General features: G+C 38.0%; 1 protein-coding gene across 1 annotated transcript in view; it reads left to right on the top strand.

The window, feature by feature from the left end:
* Positions 1–19588, top strand: part of SNTG2 (syntrophin gamma 2) — a 442011-nt gene that overhangs the window by 62936 nt on the left and 359487 nt on the right. The window lies entirely within an intron of this gene.

Genomic DNA, 19588 nt, shown 5'->3' with positions numbered 1-19588 from the left:
GAGGCATTTGGCATTCATCATGTGTTTAATAATTTTACATAGATTTCTTGGATGACTGTGGTCAGAACTAAGAACAGAATCTGTCACAGGTTTTCTATACAAGCACCTAATACCATCTAGAACCTCAATGATGTTAAGGCCTTAGCTATATTATATATTCGCTTTTTCTAGTACATTTTGAGTTGGTGGGTAAGTCACAAAATATTTCTGTAAAAGCACAGAAACATTTTTTGATATATCCTTCATGTAGGACTCTCCTTATGAGGCACTGTTTGCATCCCTCTAACCCTTCCCCAGTGAGTTCTTTACTCTTCCATTTATGCTACATCAAAGTGGCAGATTTAGCATCTGCAGGAGACACAAATCACATTACTTTTCAAGGTTATTTGAGTCTGGGAACAAAAAGAAGTCTGAAGGAGGAGAGATGAGAGCTGTAAAGTGGATGTGGTAAGGTTTCCTAACCAAATAACTTAGTCCTTTCTTATCCTGGAAAAATCAGCAGGTCCATTGTGGTGGTGGGAAATGTCCCTCAGTTCAACTTCCTGCCCTTGTCTCACCAATGTACTTCCCACTGCCTTAAACCCTCTTCTTCACAAAGTTGTATGACTGCCCTGTATCTTTTGGGAAAATTTACCAAGATTATTTCTTTGTAATAATAATAATTAAAAAGTTTCCATAATTTTCCTAGCTGACTTCCTTGCTGCCTTTAGTGAAACGGGTTCAGTAGATGCCCTCAGAGCCTCCCTTTAGATTGGCCCATACTTTCAGCACCCAAATTAGAATAAAGGGAGAACGATGAGCCTTTATACTCCTGTAAAAATTTACAGTCTCAGAAATCTACAAGGGCTGGTCTACTCTGTTCTATAGGGGCCCATTGAGTTTGGATCCATTTGGTGGCAGTGAGTTTGAGTTTTTAATGATACTAAAACAAGTATATTACCAAAGAAACATGTCTGCCTTCCACTGATCCCAGACACACGTTTGAACGTGTTGTTTGGAATAAGCGTGTGCACATGCAAGAACTGGAACTTAGTAGTAACATGTTTGTACTGACTCTCACATAAGATATACCCCTTAGGGCAGTGCTTCCCAGAGTCAGAGATACCGCCCCCTGGGGTGCACTGGAAGGATACAGGAGCGCTGCAAAAACAGATCCCTTTATCCTGTATTATCACCTTTAGTACTGAAGTGTCTAATTGCCTGGGGAATATTAAGTAACTGTTTCTGAGAAGGAGCAGCAGGCCAAGCAAATTTGGTAACCTCTGCCTTAGAGAATGTGGCATGATATAGATAGATAAATGTATAGATAAGTAGATAGATAGATAGATAGATAGAGATAGATATATCATTATTACATAAGATGATATGTCAGAATTTTAGTTAAAAATGTTTTACCCCATTTCTTCCATGATGATGTACTTTTTCAAGTGTCTTGTTTGGTTTAGGTTCTGGTGATGGCAATAAAGGCAAACAATCTAGCCTTGAATTGCACATCTACTATTATGTCGTCACTTGATACCATGTAGATATGTGAGCAAAGGACAGTGGAAACAGAAAGAGTAGATTGGAGGCAAAGGGGCAAAGCTAGAGAAGACAGACTGAATCCTAAAGAATGAGATGTGCTAAGAAATAAAGAAATGGCTTGTACACTGGCACAGATAAGAACTTGCAACACAGGGAATCCAGGATAGATAAACACCTCAGAAACAATAATGAGAGCAGCGATACCATACTGGGAGGAGAAGGGGAAGGTGGGGGGAGAAAGGGCGAACCGATCACAATGGTCAACATATAACTGCTTCCCAGGGGGATGAACAACAGAAAAGTGGGTGAAGGGAGACAGTGGTCGGTGTAAGCCATGAAAAAAAAAATTATAAATTATCATGGGTTCATGAGGGAGAGAGGGTGGGGAAGGGGCGGAAATAAGCTGATACCAAGGGCTGAAGTAGAAAGAAAATGATGATGGCAACAAATGTACAAATAGGCTTGATACAATGTATGTATGTGTGGATTGTGATAAGAGCTGTAAGAGCCCCCAATCGAATTATTTAGAAAAGAAAGAAATATCAGGGAAAACAATAATTTCTACCCAAGGTTGCTTTCTTAATGTTGCAAAACCATATCATAATTGAAAGAAAGGGAATGCACCCCCAGATCACTTCTGAAGTTCTCACCCAATGTAACTTCATCAAGGAAACATGTGTCTTGAGTAAAGGCTGTGTGAACTCATGAAGTGCACCTGTTCCAATATTTGATTGATGCACATATCCTTCCATCCAACCTATCAAATTATATGTCCTCCTCCTTAGGCAAATATACAGATAAGTAGTTGGGGAATTTTGAATGAGATGTGTACGCTCAATTTTTCAGATTTATAAAATTCACAAATAATGCTACATTTGTAAAAACACCGCATAAATCACATGGTTTTCCTTTTATTACTTTAGAGTAAAATCTAGCTTCAATTAATTCTAAAAGAAATATGTCAGCTCTACTCAAATTAATTTTAAGACTCATATCAAAAAAATCAATCTTAACCACCCTTATGCTGTCTCCAATTTCAGGGAAGTTTTGCTATATTAATGTAACAATAGTGAAACATTGTTTCTGTATACCTTTATCTGTTTACCTTTATCTAAAAGTAATAGTAGTTCAACTATGAAATAGAGTAAACTGTCCTCAAATTTACTGGGCTAATTCTGATATAAATATGTCACTACTGAGAAAAAGGAGAATTATTCCTATCATCTAATTTGATTTTTAAAAAAAAAACAAAATCAGAGATAGCTGAGTTGCATCTTCTGAGGAAGCTGCCGACTCCACATAGAAAATGCTTGTCTTGGTGTGAGAGACACTTATGAGAAATCACTTATGAGAAATATAAGAAAGAAAAAGATATCTTAAATGTTAAACTTAGACATTGCAATAAAATGTTGCATCTAGTCTGATTTTTTGGGTCTAGTTTCTTCCAAATGTAGTGGAGGAGCTCTGGTGGCATAATGGCTGTGCATTGGATTGCAATTCCCATGGTGAGCAGTTCAAAATCACCAGACTCTGCAGAAGAAAGACTGGGCTTTCTACTCCAATAAAATATTAGTTTTAGAAACCTGCAGAGGCAGTCATTATAATCAGCATTGACTCGGGGCCATTGAGTTTGGTTTTGGTTTTGTAGTTCCTTCCAACATAGTCCCAGCCCAGTCCAATTCAAGTCCATAAGTCCGATATTATCCAATATGTCTGATCCCGATCTATAAAGTCCTCTTCAGACTCAGGAAACACATGCAATGACGCAGAATGCAGGAAGATCACAGGCTAGTGGGTGGAAAGTCTTGTGGATCCAGTGGCATTGTAAGCATCTCAACGCTGGCAGGGGTCTCCACATGGCTCCTTCTGCTCAGGGCACAAGCAAAGTTCCATGTGTCTTGTCAGCTGCACTGTCTGCCAGGGAGTGAGTCTGTATCCCACCTCCTATGAGCTATTTATCTCCTTAGCGCCTCCAAATGAGGCCATCAAGCTGTCATCTGTTTACAGGCTAAACCCCACCCTTTTACACTTAAGCCTCAAATTTGACAACAGATTATGTAACTACCACAGACTACCCCTTGTCAATTTGACACTTTCACCTAACTCTTTAGCCATACGTAATTTTCAAACAACCTAATAAAGTCATATCTGTACCTAACAGGATTAAAACAAAAATGCATATAATTAAGAAATGTACCAAAGCCCCATTTAAACATAATATTCTATAAGTGAGCAACACAGCTACATTCTATGCCAACCTGTTGCAGTTAAAAAACACCTACACCTTAATCCTATAATCCTATATTCCCCCATCTTGAAAGTTTGTAAGCCAGCCACTTCATTCCTGTATCCATCCTATTTTGGGTATCAAATTTCTACACTGCCCATTTACATCAACCCAGTGCTCTGAGGAGACAATCATATTATTTGATGTGAAGAATCTTCATTCCAGTTGGAACCTTGTGAAATCGGCATCTATAAGCAAAGTCAAATAAGGATGGGCTATCCATAAAGTCTGCAGCAACATGCACCACTTCACAAGCCCAAAAAACATTTCTCTTCTTCTGGTCGGCTTCTGGTCAATTCAATGTGGGCTGCGTCACTTAGCCACACCAGGGTGCCCATTGGTCACCTTTCCTTTAGACCATGGCCCCATCACAGAGTCACAACAACCCCATCCCCCTTGGGCGAGGTCATGGACTTCAGACCAGTCAACATGCTCTCATCTTCTCCTCAGCTTGTCATCTGCTCTTGTTGTCATCCAACGAATATGACAGATTTTACCTTCAGATACAATTATTTCAAATGTAATCATGAATTTTCTAGAAGTGATGTTGATTACCATGTTTGTGTTTTGTATTTTAAAGGTTTAGCCTCTCAGAGCATAAACAGATGTTACAGATTATTACTGTGATCAGCAACACATTTCCATAATCTCCACATACAGGAAATCACTCAGACACTTCGCTCTGATACCACAAATCCACTTGCTCCACGTACAGCAAATACATTTCTAAACAGGATTTTTTGATATTGAGTAGAATCCAGAATTCCTGTTACTCCATGGTTATTCATTTAATTAATGTTTATAAAGTGTCTATTAAGTTAAAAAATAAGACAGTATTCTTTACCACATATAAGTGTGGTTTCTATCTTCAAGAAAGGGTATGGTCTAATTGGGAAACAGTTAATTCTATCAAACAATATTAAATAAAATTGGAATATATGAAATCTTTAAGTCAGGTACAAATGAGTCAGGAGAGGTTGAAAGTGGGAGTCAGTCCTTCAGACTTACTGTGACACTGCTCTCTGAATCATAGATAATTATTGAATTCCTCTGCCTCCTGAGAGTATCTCATGTATGAGTATTTCAATGTATATCTTCTCTCCTTCCTCCTTGTCAAAGTTAATTTTGTCAAACCCATATGAGAAACTGTCCAGAAACTTGGTCATAAAAAACTAAAAGGAGATTATACATTGGTGTAATATTAAGCAGCAAACTAGAATCAATTTTCAAATAAGAAACTGGAGGTAATTTATTATACATAGCTGATGGGTTTTTTACAGAAGTCAGTATACATCTCAGTAGATGTATCTATACTATAATCCTGGGCAAACAACACCTTCCTCTTCCCCCACAGTTATCAACAACCAACTTTGGTTCAACATCAAATCTCATTCATTCCCAGACCTTTAAATAAATGAAGTTCAAGATTGTGGAAATAATAAATAAATAGTAATCATAAGTCAGGGTTGCAGAAGAAGTGTTTCTGGAGTAGTAGTAGGCACCATGAGAATGGAAGCTGTATTCCCACGCACAGTTTTTCTATTGATCCAGTCAAACCCAATCTCCAGGATATGACTTGAATTTGATGATAAACCTACTCACACCTGACTTTTATTGCTTTGTGGATTTTTATTGCTTTGTGGAATAGAGAAGACTCAGATCTTGATTAACAGTTATGTTGCAGTGTAACTTGATGACTCATTGTCAAGTGTTCCCATTATCAAGGTTAAGTAACAAGTTATGAGCTTCTTATGAGTAAGAATATTTATCAGTAGAGGTTGACGTGGCTTTGTTCTAAAACTTTAAAATTTAGTAGGCTATTATCCTATGAACTTCCTCCAGAAGCTTCTTCAAGCTCCTATTTGCCACTGATATTTTCAGAACAGTTGGATCTTGAAATCGAATCTGAAAATTGCCAAATTGATAGCAGCTTTTAAGATGGAAGGGTGGATATAATTTAGTGCCTTCTTCAAAGTGGTAACATTATTGACTGATACATGGGAGTGGGGGGAGAGTAGCATGACCACTTAAAATAGATGTTCCACCAGGGGCCAAAGAGATCATCAAGAGTATTGATACATTCTTAGTTGTAGCAGTAGGAGTTTCAACATGCAGCAGTGTGTTCCTTAATTTGGACATGATATCTTGACATAAGCCAGATCTCAAGATGCATTCTTTTTTTTTTTTCACTATTCAGACTTATATATACTTGTAGAAGTCATGTCTCACTCTGAGCTGTTTTTTTATTGCGTGTGCCTTACCAAATTGTGTAAGGAATTGCCTTTCTTTCTATCCTAGTTTATTCCACCTAAGATCATCAGTGCAGTAAGTCAACATAATGGCCTATACAAATGTGAGTGGAGTCATTTTCCTGTACACTAGAGGAAAAAAAGAATGATGGAAAATTGACACGTTCCTGATGTAAGATAGTAAAGATCAACTACTGTTCTTAACAAGGCATACTGTTTATTGTGGTGGCTGACAGTTATAGCAGAAAAGTGAAATATTTTCTATATCAAGAATTGTATATCAGAAGTCATTTTGATTTCCTACAGGAAAGAAAATGCATCTGGGATTGCAGTTGTAATGGAAACCATATATTTATTTGTATGATAATTCAGTAATTATGAATAATTCATTTTCTTTCTACATGATCCAGATAATTATGTTGAATAGGAATGTAGCAAAATTGCCATTTCTACACCTTTAATAGTACCATTGACTTTCAAATTAATCCAAAGTATATGTTTCAGGTTTGTTGGTTTGGAAGATGGAAAACATATTAAGTGTTTACACTTTACTTTTCTATGTATAATAGTTCTTTCTCTGTGGGTCAGGAAATGATAATACATAGTCCAATAGTGAATATATTTTTCACCTCTCTGTTCCTAAAGGGAAATAATAACCATAGATTATTAAGGGCTTTGGAGCTTACTGGAAGATGGAATCATGCTAGAAGGCAATTTCACTTGATCTACACAAATATAGTCCTTTGACTGGTGAGCCATAGCCTGATGTTATATCCCCAGGGAGTAGCGTCACTTCATTGGCTAATCACAATGTGAAATTCTTCAATGAGACAGATTGACACAATAGCCACACCAAAGGATATGGTTCAGGGCTAAGCAGTTTTGCTCTTGCCAGAGAGATTTGTTATCACAATGAGCAGTCATAATCCTAGAAAATTGAGTTAGAGAATAATTTTTAGTCAAGGAGCTAACTACAGTCTCGGATTAATTGCCCTAGAGATGTTCATTTATACACTCCTTTCTATTTCAGTCCAAGAAGAATTAAAAATGTTAGCCCTTGCACATTTACTTTGGTGACTGCTCTAGCCCAGTTTCACATTAGAGGAAACAAGGTGCCTTGAAATCCCATCATCTCCTTCAGATTCAGGAAACTCATTCAGTTTTACCCAAGCCATTATTTTACCGAGTTAGCAGAAATCTGACACCAGAATCTCTCAAGGATGCTGGCTCTTTTCCCATTTAGATGTTTTTCTCGATTTTTGGCAAACGAGCTCTCCTCTGGATGCTCCCTAGAGTTGGCTGATGGAAACATTCTATAGCTACAGCTTTTGAATTCCCTCTATTATAGAATTCAAGGGAAGTCCGACCACATAAGCTTTACTTTATTTGGCTCTGGTAAGTAAATATTTAACCCAACTGTGTTAGTCTGGGTAGACTAGAGAAATAAATCCAGAGAAGTTCATGTATATGCAAGAGATAATTTCATATCAAGCTGTAATTATGCATCAATAAGACATCGCAGCTGAGTCCAGATCAAGCCCATAAGTTTGATATTAGCCCATGAGTCGATGTTAGCCATGAATTCCTCTTCAGACTCATGAAGCACATGATGCCGAATGCAAGAAAATCACAAGCCAGTGGGTGGAAAGTCATGTGGATCCAATGGCAGTATGGCATCTCCAGGGTTATGGCTGTCATTAGCATAGCTCCATGAAGCTTATCAACAGAAAGTAGAAAGAAAGAGAGAGAGAGAGACCGCCTCTTCTGATGGCAGAATCTAGAGAGAAGTGCCCAGAATCCTCGTGAGAAGTTCTCACCCGCAAGGAGGCATTGATCAGACTGTGACCTGATTGACAGGCTAGATTTCACCCCTTCATTCTTTTACCTAGTTAACATGAAATTGTGTAACTATCACACCAATCAATTAAGGAAACTGTTGTTTTGAATTTTTCATACTAACAAGTTGAATTCAGATTCTCTTGTCAGGGAACCCATACCAATAAATTTGGCCCAGCCCAAAAGAAAGAAGATGGAGTGCCCTCAGCATGCCTTTCCATGTATAGGCTAAGTTTCTCCAACTACGACTGTCAACAAAATAATCCCAGCTCTTATGATAAGTATAACTATGTACTATTGAGTCAAGGTCTACTCACAGTGACCCTACAGGGCATAATAAAAATACCCTTCAGAACTGCAAACGGGAGTAGAAAACCCCATTTTTCCTCCTCAGAGTGGCCGGTGGTTTCAAATGGCTGATCTTGAGAACTGCAGCCCATTGCGTAACCACTACATTATCTGGCCTCCTTTGATCAGTGCAGGATACATTTTCAGAAGTTTAGAGACTAGTTATGGGCCTCCAAATTATGAGATGCTGTACAGTTCATTCTTGAGGAAAATCAGCCATTTCTTGTAAGGTTTTTAACTGCAATATTTAGGCAGGAACCAACTCTATTTGACATGTAGGGGAAGAAGGAAAAAAAGAATTCAGGAAGATGTGGAAATGCATGGTCATTGACACGTTTGTGCTTGTCTAAACATTTCCCTTCAAATACTATGCCGCCACTTTCCCAATCCATACCCTACCTGTAGCCTGAGAATTTTTAGCTCCAGCGGATTTGATTATTCAGCTTCTGCCGATATAAAATGCTTTTATTTTTTAGAACATCTATTCTGTACTTGAATGAACTAAAGGATTTGTTCAAGGGACATATTATGCTAATTATTCACTCCACGACTTAAGCTGTAAATGTAATTCCCTGACCGATGCCGTGTTCCCATTTCAAGGGTTCCAGTATCTTCATAACTAGCCATCCTAACCTATCCCTACATGAAAACTCGATTTTAATGAGAAATAAAAACAACCTATCCATTAAAAATATTAAATATTTGATGATTACAATACAGGATCTCACGGCACTTTGAAGCTGCTGCAGTTAGGGGTAAGGGAGTTTGTTACTAATGGCCTCAAACTGAAAACTGAAGTTGCCAATTTTTAAGAACAAGCCAGAGAGCTGCTGAAATTTTCAAGAAATTTGTCTATGAAAGAGACAGTGCTCAGAAGGATACGGAGAAATCATTGTAAATCCATGTTTACCCAAGGGCTTATTAATTTGACTTCAGAGAATAATGCCCTCTCCTTCCTTTCAATGTCTGAATCCATGAACTCTAACCCTGAGCACATGAGAAATGAGGAGATGGTGTGAAACCCTTTTCTGACCTCCTCTGCTTAGACAAGGGGAAAGGAAAATCCAATTGGTCACCAGCCCAAGGTTGACGAGGCAGACGCCAGACATGGCTCGAACTTCCATTTCATGTATCATATTCTGGTACCAACCTCCCCTCCCACAACTTTCCGCTTCTCTACTTGGCTCCATACAAAACTCAGAGACAATACTCATGATTAAGGGGGTTTAACAAGTTGCTACAACTCAGGATCAGAAAGCATTGTTAGGATACAGTCCTTTGGTGTGCAAGACTTTTTTCAACCATGTTGCCAGGCACTTGTCTCTCAGGTCTAAGGGTTCTCAGCCACATAGTCCCTTGGCTTTTGCTTTGCTCATGCAAGTAATAGAAAGCTTCTTTTGCACTGTGGAATGACCAGGAAAGCCATGTTCAGAAAGCCGGCTTTTGCCTGACAGCACTAAACGGTAGGTACTCTTTGTGAACCAGGAAGCCACTGCTCAGATCCGTGGTGCCTGTACTGTAGCTTCTTATGCCACTGCTGATGTCAGTTCTTCTCCACAGGTGGATCTTGGACAGGCTTCATTTCTGGATCATTTTCCTGCAGCCATTTATTTCAATCTCTTCCTGGTTCTGAAATGGTTCACTTTTTACCCAACAGAATAGTAAAACTAACTAATCCCCTCATGTTAGTCGCATGCATCCTGTACACACCACTCTCTCCTAGTCATTTGATGGATAAATGAGCCATACCAAGTAGTTCTAATTTACTGCAGAGAGGGATTGAGATAAATCTATTTTCTGGCTTCTCTTTTGTATTAGAGAGGAGCTTTGAGAAGGTGTTGAAATGCTGCCAACCATAACCCAGTGCAAGCATAAAAGTTCAATTTTGCAGGATTCAGAAGATGTGGGCATTAAATCTGCATTGAGAATCATAACTTACTAAGGATATTTAATTAAATGAACACTAAATGTATGCACATTCTAGCACGTACATACATGTGTGTGTGTGTGTGTGTATGTATGTATGTGTAAGTGTTTTCAAAGGAGACAGGCAGACCTTGAAGCCCATGATGTCCTAATTTAGGTAATTTGGTAATTTGGTAATATAAGGAAATGTAAGTATATTAATAAAGTGAAAATTACAGAGTACTCAACTAAACAACTAGATGAACTGTCATGAGTCGGTACTACTCATAGTGGTCCCCCTGTGGGGTTCTGTGACTTCTGTGGGTTTCTAGTTGTTTATTGGAGTAGAAAGCCCAGTCTTTCCTCGGTGGAGCAGCAAGTGACTTTAAACTGCCAGCCGATGTGGCTCACAGCACAATCTGCAACCACTGTACCACTAAGGCCCTCGTGACAAGACGATCAGCAAATCAGCAGAGCCTGGTGAAAGGTGACATCGATTACCTCCCAAATCTCACTGTCACTCTTTTCTACTCATTTCTGTCTAAACAGGACTGTGCGCCCAGATATTATGATTGCTACACATATCGCTAATACTCTATTAGCTTACAGCGGACTTTTCAGTGAGTCATTGATTTTATTATCCTGTTATTTAGATTTCATTCAAATATCAAAAAACAAAATCATCAAGAATGTTAAGAAGCTGTAAAACTGTGATGGCCTCAAGACTCAAGTTTACATATGATATGTCAAAAACATTTCTTATGTTCCCACTAAGTCATTCTGTCCTGTTAACCTAACACAAAAGTATTTACGTGTTCTGTTTCATTTTTTTTCCAACCTACTTTATTTCCTTGAATTTCAATTCATTCAATTAATTTGCATTTCTTCTTAAGATGAGCCATATCAAGAAGGAGTAAATTAAGATCACCATCTTTATAATTTAGAAAATGTATTTGAGCAGATTTTGCTATGTTGATACACAACGCTCTTTTCATTATGATAAGATTTTATGTATAAAGCATTTGTGAACAGTAATATCAAGGATAGTATTTAGCAAAGACATTTTTAGATAATCTAATCTAAAGAATAGAAGAAAACATGCACATAAAAATGCTTTTAGGTACAATCACATAGTATAAAACTCTGTATAGCCCAAATACAAGAACATCATGTGAAAGTAATTATTGTCTTTAAAAGCATTATTACATAAAAGTCCCTGATAATTATTATTCATGATATTTTAAGAATATGAAATTATCAGAGGCAATTGAAGACAATACAGGCTTGATTGTGATCTTGAGGGGAAAAGGTCCAATAATTGAAAAATGTGTATATTTTAACTCCACATTAAAAGGAACTAAAATAGTAACATTGTTACAAATGAAGAGAAGATATTAAAGTGAAAAGCTGGTTGTATGCATTTTCTTCGACTCTTTCATCTACTTTATTATAGAATGGATAATATTAGCTAGTTGAAAATTCAGAAACAAGAACTATTTCAAGTGTGACCTATATGATAATCACATCAGGAGAGCAGAGAAAATTGTGGTGTCATGTACTTTGGAATTGAAGACAGCTTTTTAAAATGAAAAATATATAGATTTTTAGTGATTATCTGGTCAGTTTAACCCCTCATTTCACACCTGAGGGTTTGGAGACAAAGCAAAGTCAGGAACTTTTCATATTTATACAAAGTGCAACAGAGCTGAACCAGAAGTCATGTTGCCTTGGTCCTACTTGATTGCAGTTCTTCACACATTTCAAGTTTCAAATCAAGAAAGGGCAGCTAGATACTGTGCTGTTTTTAGTGTTAAGCTAAGAATAATGCTAAAATGAAAAGTAGCGGGAATGACATGTTGATAAAATATTCAAACTTAGTAAATACTTACCTTTTTAAAATATAACTACTGTTTGATAGGTACATATAAGAGTATTAACTTACCACAGTTCTACCCATGGTAGGGCCAAGAGTAACTCAAGATAATTTTTAAAAAACAAATTAAAGCTGAAAGTGTCGGGGTGAAATTATAGTAAATATAATGAAGGACCAGCTTTTTTTAATTCATCTGAAATTCTTCATAGTTTTAGAAATAGTTGGAATAGTGAAGGAAAAAAATTAAAAGTAGGTAAAGGAGTGAATTAGAGAGAGGAGAAAGGAAGAGGAAGAAATGAGAAAATGCTCTGATGTAGCTCTGTCTGTGAAATAAACTCCTTAATTTATACTCATCTTTTGAAAGGTGTATCAATGAAGTCATGGACATCTTTCTGAGTTATTCAAATTTAGAACCTGGCTTCTTTCTCTAGAATGCTGAGACCATTGTTATTAGGGTGCAGATGAATATATCCCAATATTAGTCTCCCCCCATGGAAATTCATAAAGTATTATTTAAAGTTTTATGATCACATACTATGAAACACAAAATAAATAAACACAAAAAAAATACATTAGGAATTGCTAGAACAGTCAACCCACCACTTGTCTTAGTTTGTCATACTGTTGTGACTTGGATGCTGCTATGACACTGGAAGCGATGCCACTGGTATTTCAAATGCCAGCAGAGTCACCCAAAGTGACCAGCAGATAGGCTAAACTAAGAACAGGTTATGAAGATGGAATAGGCTGTCAGATGTTGAGGAATGAGCAAATGAATACCTCGCAGACAGAATCAGATTGTCAGATACTGAAAACCACAAGAGAAGAATCAGAATATTGTTGGAGACAGTACTAGAAGATGAGTCTCTCAGGTCAGAAGACACTCAAAATATGACTGAGGAGGAACCATTTTCTCATTGTGACATCAGTCATTAGGACTAGCTGGAGTAAAGCCTGCAGTGGTAACTTTATTTACTGCTGGGACACCACTTAAAATGAGAAGAAACAGCTTCAAACAGCAATAAATAATCACACCTCGAAACCATGAATCTCAGAAAACTGGAAAGTGTGAAAAATGAAATGGAATGCACACAAATTGACATTCTAGGCATTAGTGAGCTGAAATGGACATATATTGCACATTTTAAATCAGAATATCACATAGTTTACTATCCTGGAATGACACAAACAGGAATGACATTGCATTCATAATCAAAAAGGACATTTCAAGATCCATCTGGAAGTACAATACTTACTATGGTAGGATATATAATCCTATCCTCATTCAAAGCCACCCAATTTATATGCAACTATTACTCAAGTGTATGCACCATCCACCAAGGCTAGTGATGAAGAAAGTGAAGAATTTCACCGATGTCTTCAGTCTGGAATTTATCAGATTTCAACAAGCATTCATTGATAATAATTGGCAATTGGAATGCAAAAGTGAGAAACAAGAGGATGGAACAGTAGTTGGGGAATCTCCCCTTGGCAATGGAAACAAAGATGGGGATGCTGTGATGGACTTTTGAAAGGCCAAGGGTTTCGTTATCTCTAATACCTAATTCCAACAACACACAAGACAACCACATACTCGGACTCCTCCAGATGGAATGTGCAGAGATCAAGTGACTACAGCAGTGTGAAGAAACCAAGGAGAAGCTCAACACCAGAGCTAAACCAGGCCCAGGCTGAAGTTAGAAAAGACCATAAATTGGTAAGACGTAAATTCAGGCTGAAGCTAACAAAAATTTTTAAAAGTTCACAAGAGCTGAAAGAACTTGGATGTATCTGAATTTCAAAGAACATCTCAAGATCAGATTTGACTAGAGTTGTTGAAGTAAATCAGGAATATCACACATGTAGGGAAGCAAAAGATCCTTAAAAGACAGGAAAGATCTGTATAAATGCCCTTAGCCTCCTAGTACTTTCCTCTGTTTCCTTTAACTTTCCTCTTGTCCCACTATCATGTTCAGCCTTCATTTGGGTTTCAAGAATTCCTCTTGGTTGCATTGCCCTTGATCAAGCCCAGACAGACCTCTTCCACCCTCTTCGCCATAGATCCTCAGGTCACTTGTTGTTCCCTTGTCCCCAGGTCTGTTAACACTCACTTCCTTTCCCCGTCTCCCCATCTCTCATGTCCCCCCGAAACTGTCATCCCACTGTTCTCTCTTCCGGCTTGTTTATCCCACCTATCCCATCGAGATACACACAAAGTGACAACAATATGCACAAACACAAGACTGAGCACAACAAAGCAACAATAGAAAATAAAACAATAGCTACAACAACAACAAATAGGCAATGACCAAAAAAAAAGAAAAGTCTATAGTTATTTCAAGGTCTATTTGTTATCCTTTACAAGTGTTTTCCAGTCCAGTCTGATGGGGCCCCATGCCCTGGACCCACAGTTTATTTTGGTGTTCCCTGGGGACTTCATTACTCTGCTCCCCTTGCTGCTCTATCGCACTCCCCCAGTGTCTCACCTCAGTGTGGTGGGCTCAGGGCAGGCACAATTCCTGCCATGTGTCTCCAGTGCTGTCTCCTGTGGTGCTATGGGTCAGTGAGGAACATCGGGTATCATGGTGGGGCCAGCCCTCTTGTCCTCTCTGAGCATTGATTGCTCTGAAAAGAAATATTGTCTTCAGGACTTGGTGGGCCAGGATGTGCTTTACTCTTTTTTCCTGCCCCCTCGTTTGCTCCTATGTGCTCTTATTAGACACATCCCTTTCCCTGAGCTTTAACTTCATGCTGTCCTCTGAAATGAATTCTTTGTTGGGGGTGGGGGGCCGGGGGGGACTGTCCACTTATTTGGTAATGGGGCCGACCCCTCAGGCCTCTCTATTGGTTTCCTGCTTCATGCCAGTGAGTTGAGTTCTTGTCTTGGAGCACCGGGTTGAAGTCTTGTCCCTCTTTCCCTGTGGAGATATAAACAACACCCTCCCCTTGGATAGGTTAGTTCCCTGTTCCCCCAGCTACTCATGTCTTTACCCCCCCTCCTTTTTAGTTGGTTACCATATCTAAACACAGGCATGTACATATGTAAATATACTTATATATGATGGTGGGGAGGTAGATCTATGTATATTTATCTATAGGTTTAGTATTAAGGAAACAGATGGACATTGGGCTTCTACTCAAGTACTCCCTCACCCCAAGAACACTTTGTTCTAGTAATTCAGCACTCTGAGATGCTCACTTTTCCAACACGATCGCTGAAGACAAAGCGGCTGCATAAGCAAATTTGGTGAAGAAACTTGATGGTGCCTAGCTATCAAAAGATATAGCATCTAGGGTCGTAAATGCTTGAAGATAAACAAGCAGCCATCTACCTGAGAAGCAACAAAGCCCACATGGAAGAAGCACCCCAGCCTGTGTGATCACGAGGTGTTGATGAGATCAGGTATCAGGCATCAAAGACACAGTGCAAAAACTCATAATGTGAATGAGGGAGTGGGATGTGGAGTAGAGGCTGAAAGCCAATCTGTAAGCAATTGGACATCCCCTTACAGAAGAGTTGTGGGGAGAAGACAGGCTAGTAAGTGTGCAGTGTAGCACCGATGAAACATACAGCTTTCCTCTGGTTGAATCCCCCCCCCCCCAGTATCATGACCCTAATTCTACCTTACAAATCTGGCTAGACCAAAGCATGTACATGGGTACAGATAAGAGCTGGAAACACGGGGAATATGGGACAGATAAACTCCTTGGGACCAATATTGAGAGTAGCCATACCAGGAGGGTAAGCGCAAGATGGGGGGAGAAAGTGGGAACCAATCATAAAGACCTACTATAAGCCCTTCCCAGGGGGATGGACAACAGACAAGGGGGTTGGGGGAGACATTGGACAGTGCAAGACATGAAAAAAATAATAATTTGTAAAATTTTTGTAAATTATTTTGAGGGAGGTAAGGAGGGGAAAAATGAGCTGATACCAAGGGCTCAAGTGGAGAGAAAATGCGTTTAAAACAATGATGGCAACATATGTACAAGCATACTTGAGACGATGTATGTATTGATTGTGATAAGAGTTGTATGAGCCCCCAACCAAATGATTAAAAAAAGACAGGAAAGAAAGAAAATATCAGCTTGAATGTCATAAACTTGCTCTTAATCAGAGAGTAGCTAAAGCATATGAAAGAAATCATGATGTCATATAACTGAACAGAAAAGTTCTCCAGAAGACAATGTAAAATATTATATTAAAATGTATAAAGATATAGAATTAGAAAACCAAAAAGGAAGAGCACACTCAGAATATATCCAACTGAAAGAGCTCAAAAAAAATTCAAGTCTGCAGTTGCACTATGGAAATACTCTATACACAAAATGTTGAATGACACAACAAGTCTCCAAAGAAGATGGATCATATACACAGAAGCACTGTACCATAGAAATAGTCCACATTCACACATTTAAGATTGCATATGAACAAGAATTAATGGTACTTTAAGGAGTAATTCAAGCTGTGCTGACATCATTAGTCAAAACAAGGTCCTAGAAGTTGACAGAATACCAATCAAAATGTTTCGATAAAGCAATGTAAATTACTCACTCTCTTTGTCAAGAAATTTGGAAGATAGCTGCTTCTCCATCCAATTGGAAGAGACCCATATTTGTACCCATTCTAATGAAAGAATGTTCAAAATATAGAAAAATATCATCAACATCACATATAAATAAAACTTGGCTGAAGCTCATCCAACAATAGTTACAGCAGTTCATGATAGAGACCGCCAGAGGTTCAGACTCAATTCAAAGAGAACGTGGAGTGAGGGATATCATTGCCAATGTCAGCTAGCTCTTGTCTAAAAGGAGAGAATAACGGAAGGATATTTATTGTGCTTTATTGACTATACAAAGCCTTGAGAAGATGGGAATCCCCAAAGACTAGTACTTTGTTCTGCTGAACGATACATGGATCAAGAGGCAGAACCCTGAACAGAAAAAGATAACACTGCATACTTTAAAATCGGGAACAGTGTGCTTTAGGATTGCATTCTCCCATCATGCTATTCAGTCTGTAGACTGAGCAAATTGTCAGAGAAGCTGAATACTATGAAGAAGAATGTGGCATCAGGTTGTGGGGAAGGATTATGAACAACAGCGATATGCAGAAAGCAAGAAGGACTTAAATCACTTGCTGATGAAGAGCAAAGATCGTACCCTTCAGTATGGATTGCAACTCAATGTGAAGAAAGCAAAACTCCTCACAACTGTACCAATCGCTAACATCATGCTAAGGAGAAGGTTGAAATTATGTTGTGAAATTCAGGGAATTGCCACGCACCTGAGCAGGTGCCTTTTGTTGTTGTAGTTTCCTCTTTAATGTTTGCATTTAAAAAGTTATAAGATTACTGAAAATGTGTTTTAATCGTATTATAAATCAGGATATTTAATAAAAATTAGGCTAAATAAACATTTTAAAAGAAAGCTTCCAGCAATATCTGAAGATCTAAAATTCTATTCAGAGCTTTGTTACTTTAAAAAAAATAACAAAATTATATAATTGTTCAGAACTTTGTTTACTAATCTGTAAAGGTAAATAGTTGTGGTAGGCAGTAGATCATTATAATGTTCTTTTATCTATTAAAAAAAAGACTGTAGTTTGAGGATTCTGAGTGCCAGACATTGAAAAAAAAATCTACTCATCTTCTTAAGGTGTTTAGGTTGCAAAATTATTCATTCCAGAAACAATCTGCTAGATAGTATTTACTCTATAGACTTCCTACCTGACTTTCCTCTATTAATAATATTTTTATCCACTGATGTAGTGATGTTCTTTTGGAAAATACTTCATCAACCCAATTTTTAATAAATATTAAATCACTTTTAACCCAAAATGTTTGAAAGCTTAGATATCTATGTTGAGATCATCTTTTAAAGCTACTGCTAATTAAGGAAAAGAAAATGAGGTCAGAATAATATTCATTTTAGTATGTCTCTCCTCTTAAATAGTTATCTCTGTGTGCCGGTAACTGACCTGTATCGAATATGAATAAGCTTTGTACCGCATCGCACCTGCAGGCTGTTTTTTATCTGTTGTGGTTCTAGAAGGCTGTGGCTGCACGAGTGAGTTTAGTGTATAAACACAAACAAACAACAGTCTGTAGTCCAAGTCAACTGCCTTTTCTTGCCAAAGCTTCATTCAATGCAACTGAAAATATATCAGGTATACCATTTAAATTACTTTCCAGAAATGTACTTTAATGTAATATACAGTACAGTTATTATTCCTTTTGAGCTTGATCTTCTATACCATTTAAATTACTTTCCAGAAATGTACTTTAATGTAATATACAATACAGTTATCATTCCTTTTGAGCTTGATCTTCTAGGGAGCGAATCCAATGATCGTGTCTGTTGGGAGTAGTGTTGACTACACTTGGAGCACTGTCCAGATAGACTTTATGAAGAATAATTTTTCTTTTGTCTTGTCTGAGAGAAGAATGTGTCTTCAGTTACTCATTACAATATTAAATTGACACATATCGAAGAGCATAACCTGTGATCAACCTATCATCTCTCTTTGTATCTCACCATCATCTATTGATAGAGTTTTGTCTTGATATAGATTTTTAGCATATTATCTGTTGCTAGCTGCTGTCAAGTCCTAACATGTGCTAATCCCACAGACCCCACAATTAGACCTTTGTGATCCACAGGGTGGTCATTGGTGGATTTTCAAAAGTAGGTTTCCAGACCTTGCTTGTGAGCTCTGATCAAACTAGTTCAGCATTATAGCAAAATGCAAGCCTCCCCTAGCAGATAGGTGATGGCTGTGCTGAGGTACATTTGCCAAGAATTGTCATCTTTTCTCCCCAAATCATTTTATTTGTATATAATTTAGACATCATACCATTCAATAATTCAGTCATATAAAGTAGTGTTGTATAATCACTACCACAATCATTTTCAATGCATTTTATTCCTTTTGCACTTCTTGATATAAGCTCCCATGACCCCTTCCCTCCTCCACTATGCCCCCCAGGAAGCATATTCCAGTTATTGTCTCTGTGGATTCGCTGAACCTGGGCTTCATGTACTGAGAAGCATAGAAAAATAAAGAAGAGAGAGTCAAGAACACTACCAACAATACAGCATAAGTTAGGCCTTATCTGGAAACAAACAAATGAAAACCAGAAAATATTAAAAACCAAATCAAGCATATCTAAAGGGAGATCAAATGACCAGCTTTTAACTCTTCAAGTCAGATTTATCATTTAAATCTACTATGATTGTCTCTTAATTGTCTATGCCTGATAACTCACCTATCTCCATCTCTCTTTAATGGTCAGAAGGGAATCATTAGAGGCTGTTCCATGTGTAGATCCTGTGAATATTTTGGGGGCTTCCACTGTCGTTTTTAGCCTTCTGCAAACCAGAATTTCATGATTTAAGTTCTGAAGCCAAACCCTCCTTCGGATTTGGATTCTATCTTTTCCACTCCTTGGATCACAGGTGTTGGTGTGCTTCTTTCATGAAATCTTAGTTGACATCTCTCACTTAGATGACTGCTTAGCTGAAAACAAGCCTTTATTACCCAATCAGTATTCTTTTTGATAG

Source organism: Echinops telfairi, unplaced genomic scaffold (genome assembly GCF_000313985.2).
Source record: "Echinops telfairi isolate 266 unplaced genomic scaffold, ASM31398v2 ScPeMD7_3509;HRSCAF=4178, whole genome shotgun sequence".
NCBI lineage: Eukaryota > Metazoa > Chordata > Mammalia > Afrosoricida > Tenrecidae > Echinops > Echinops telfairi.
The sequence above is the reverse complement of the archived record's forward strand: the minus strand, read 5'-3'. Positions and strand labels throughout refer to the sequence as shown.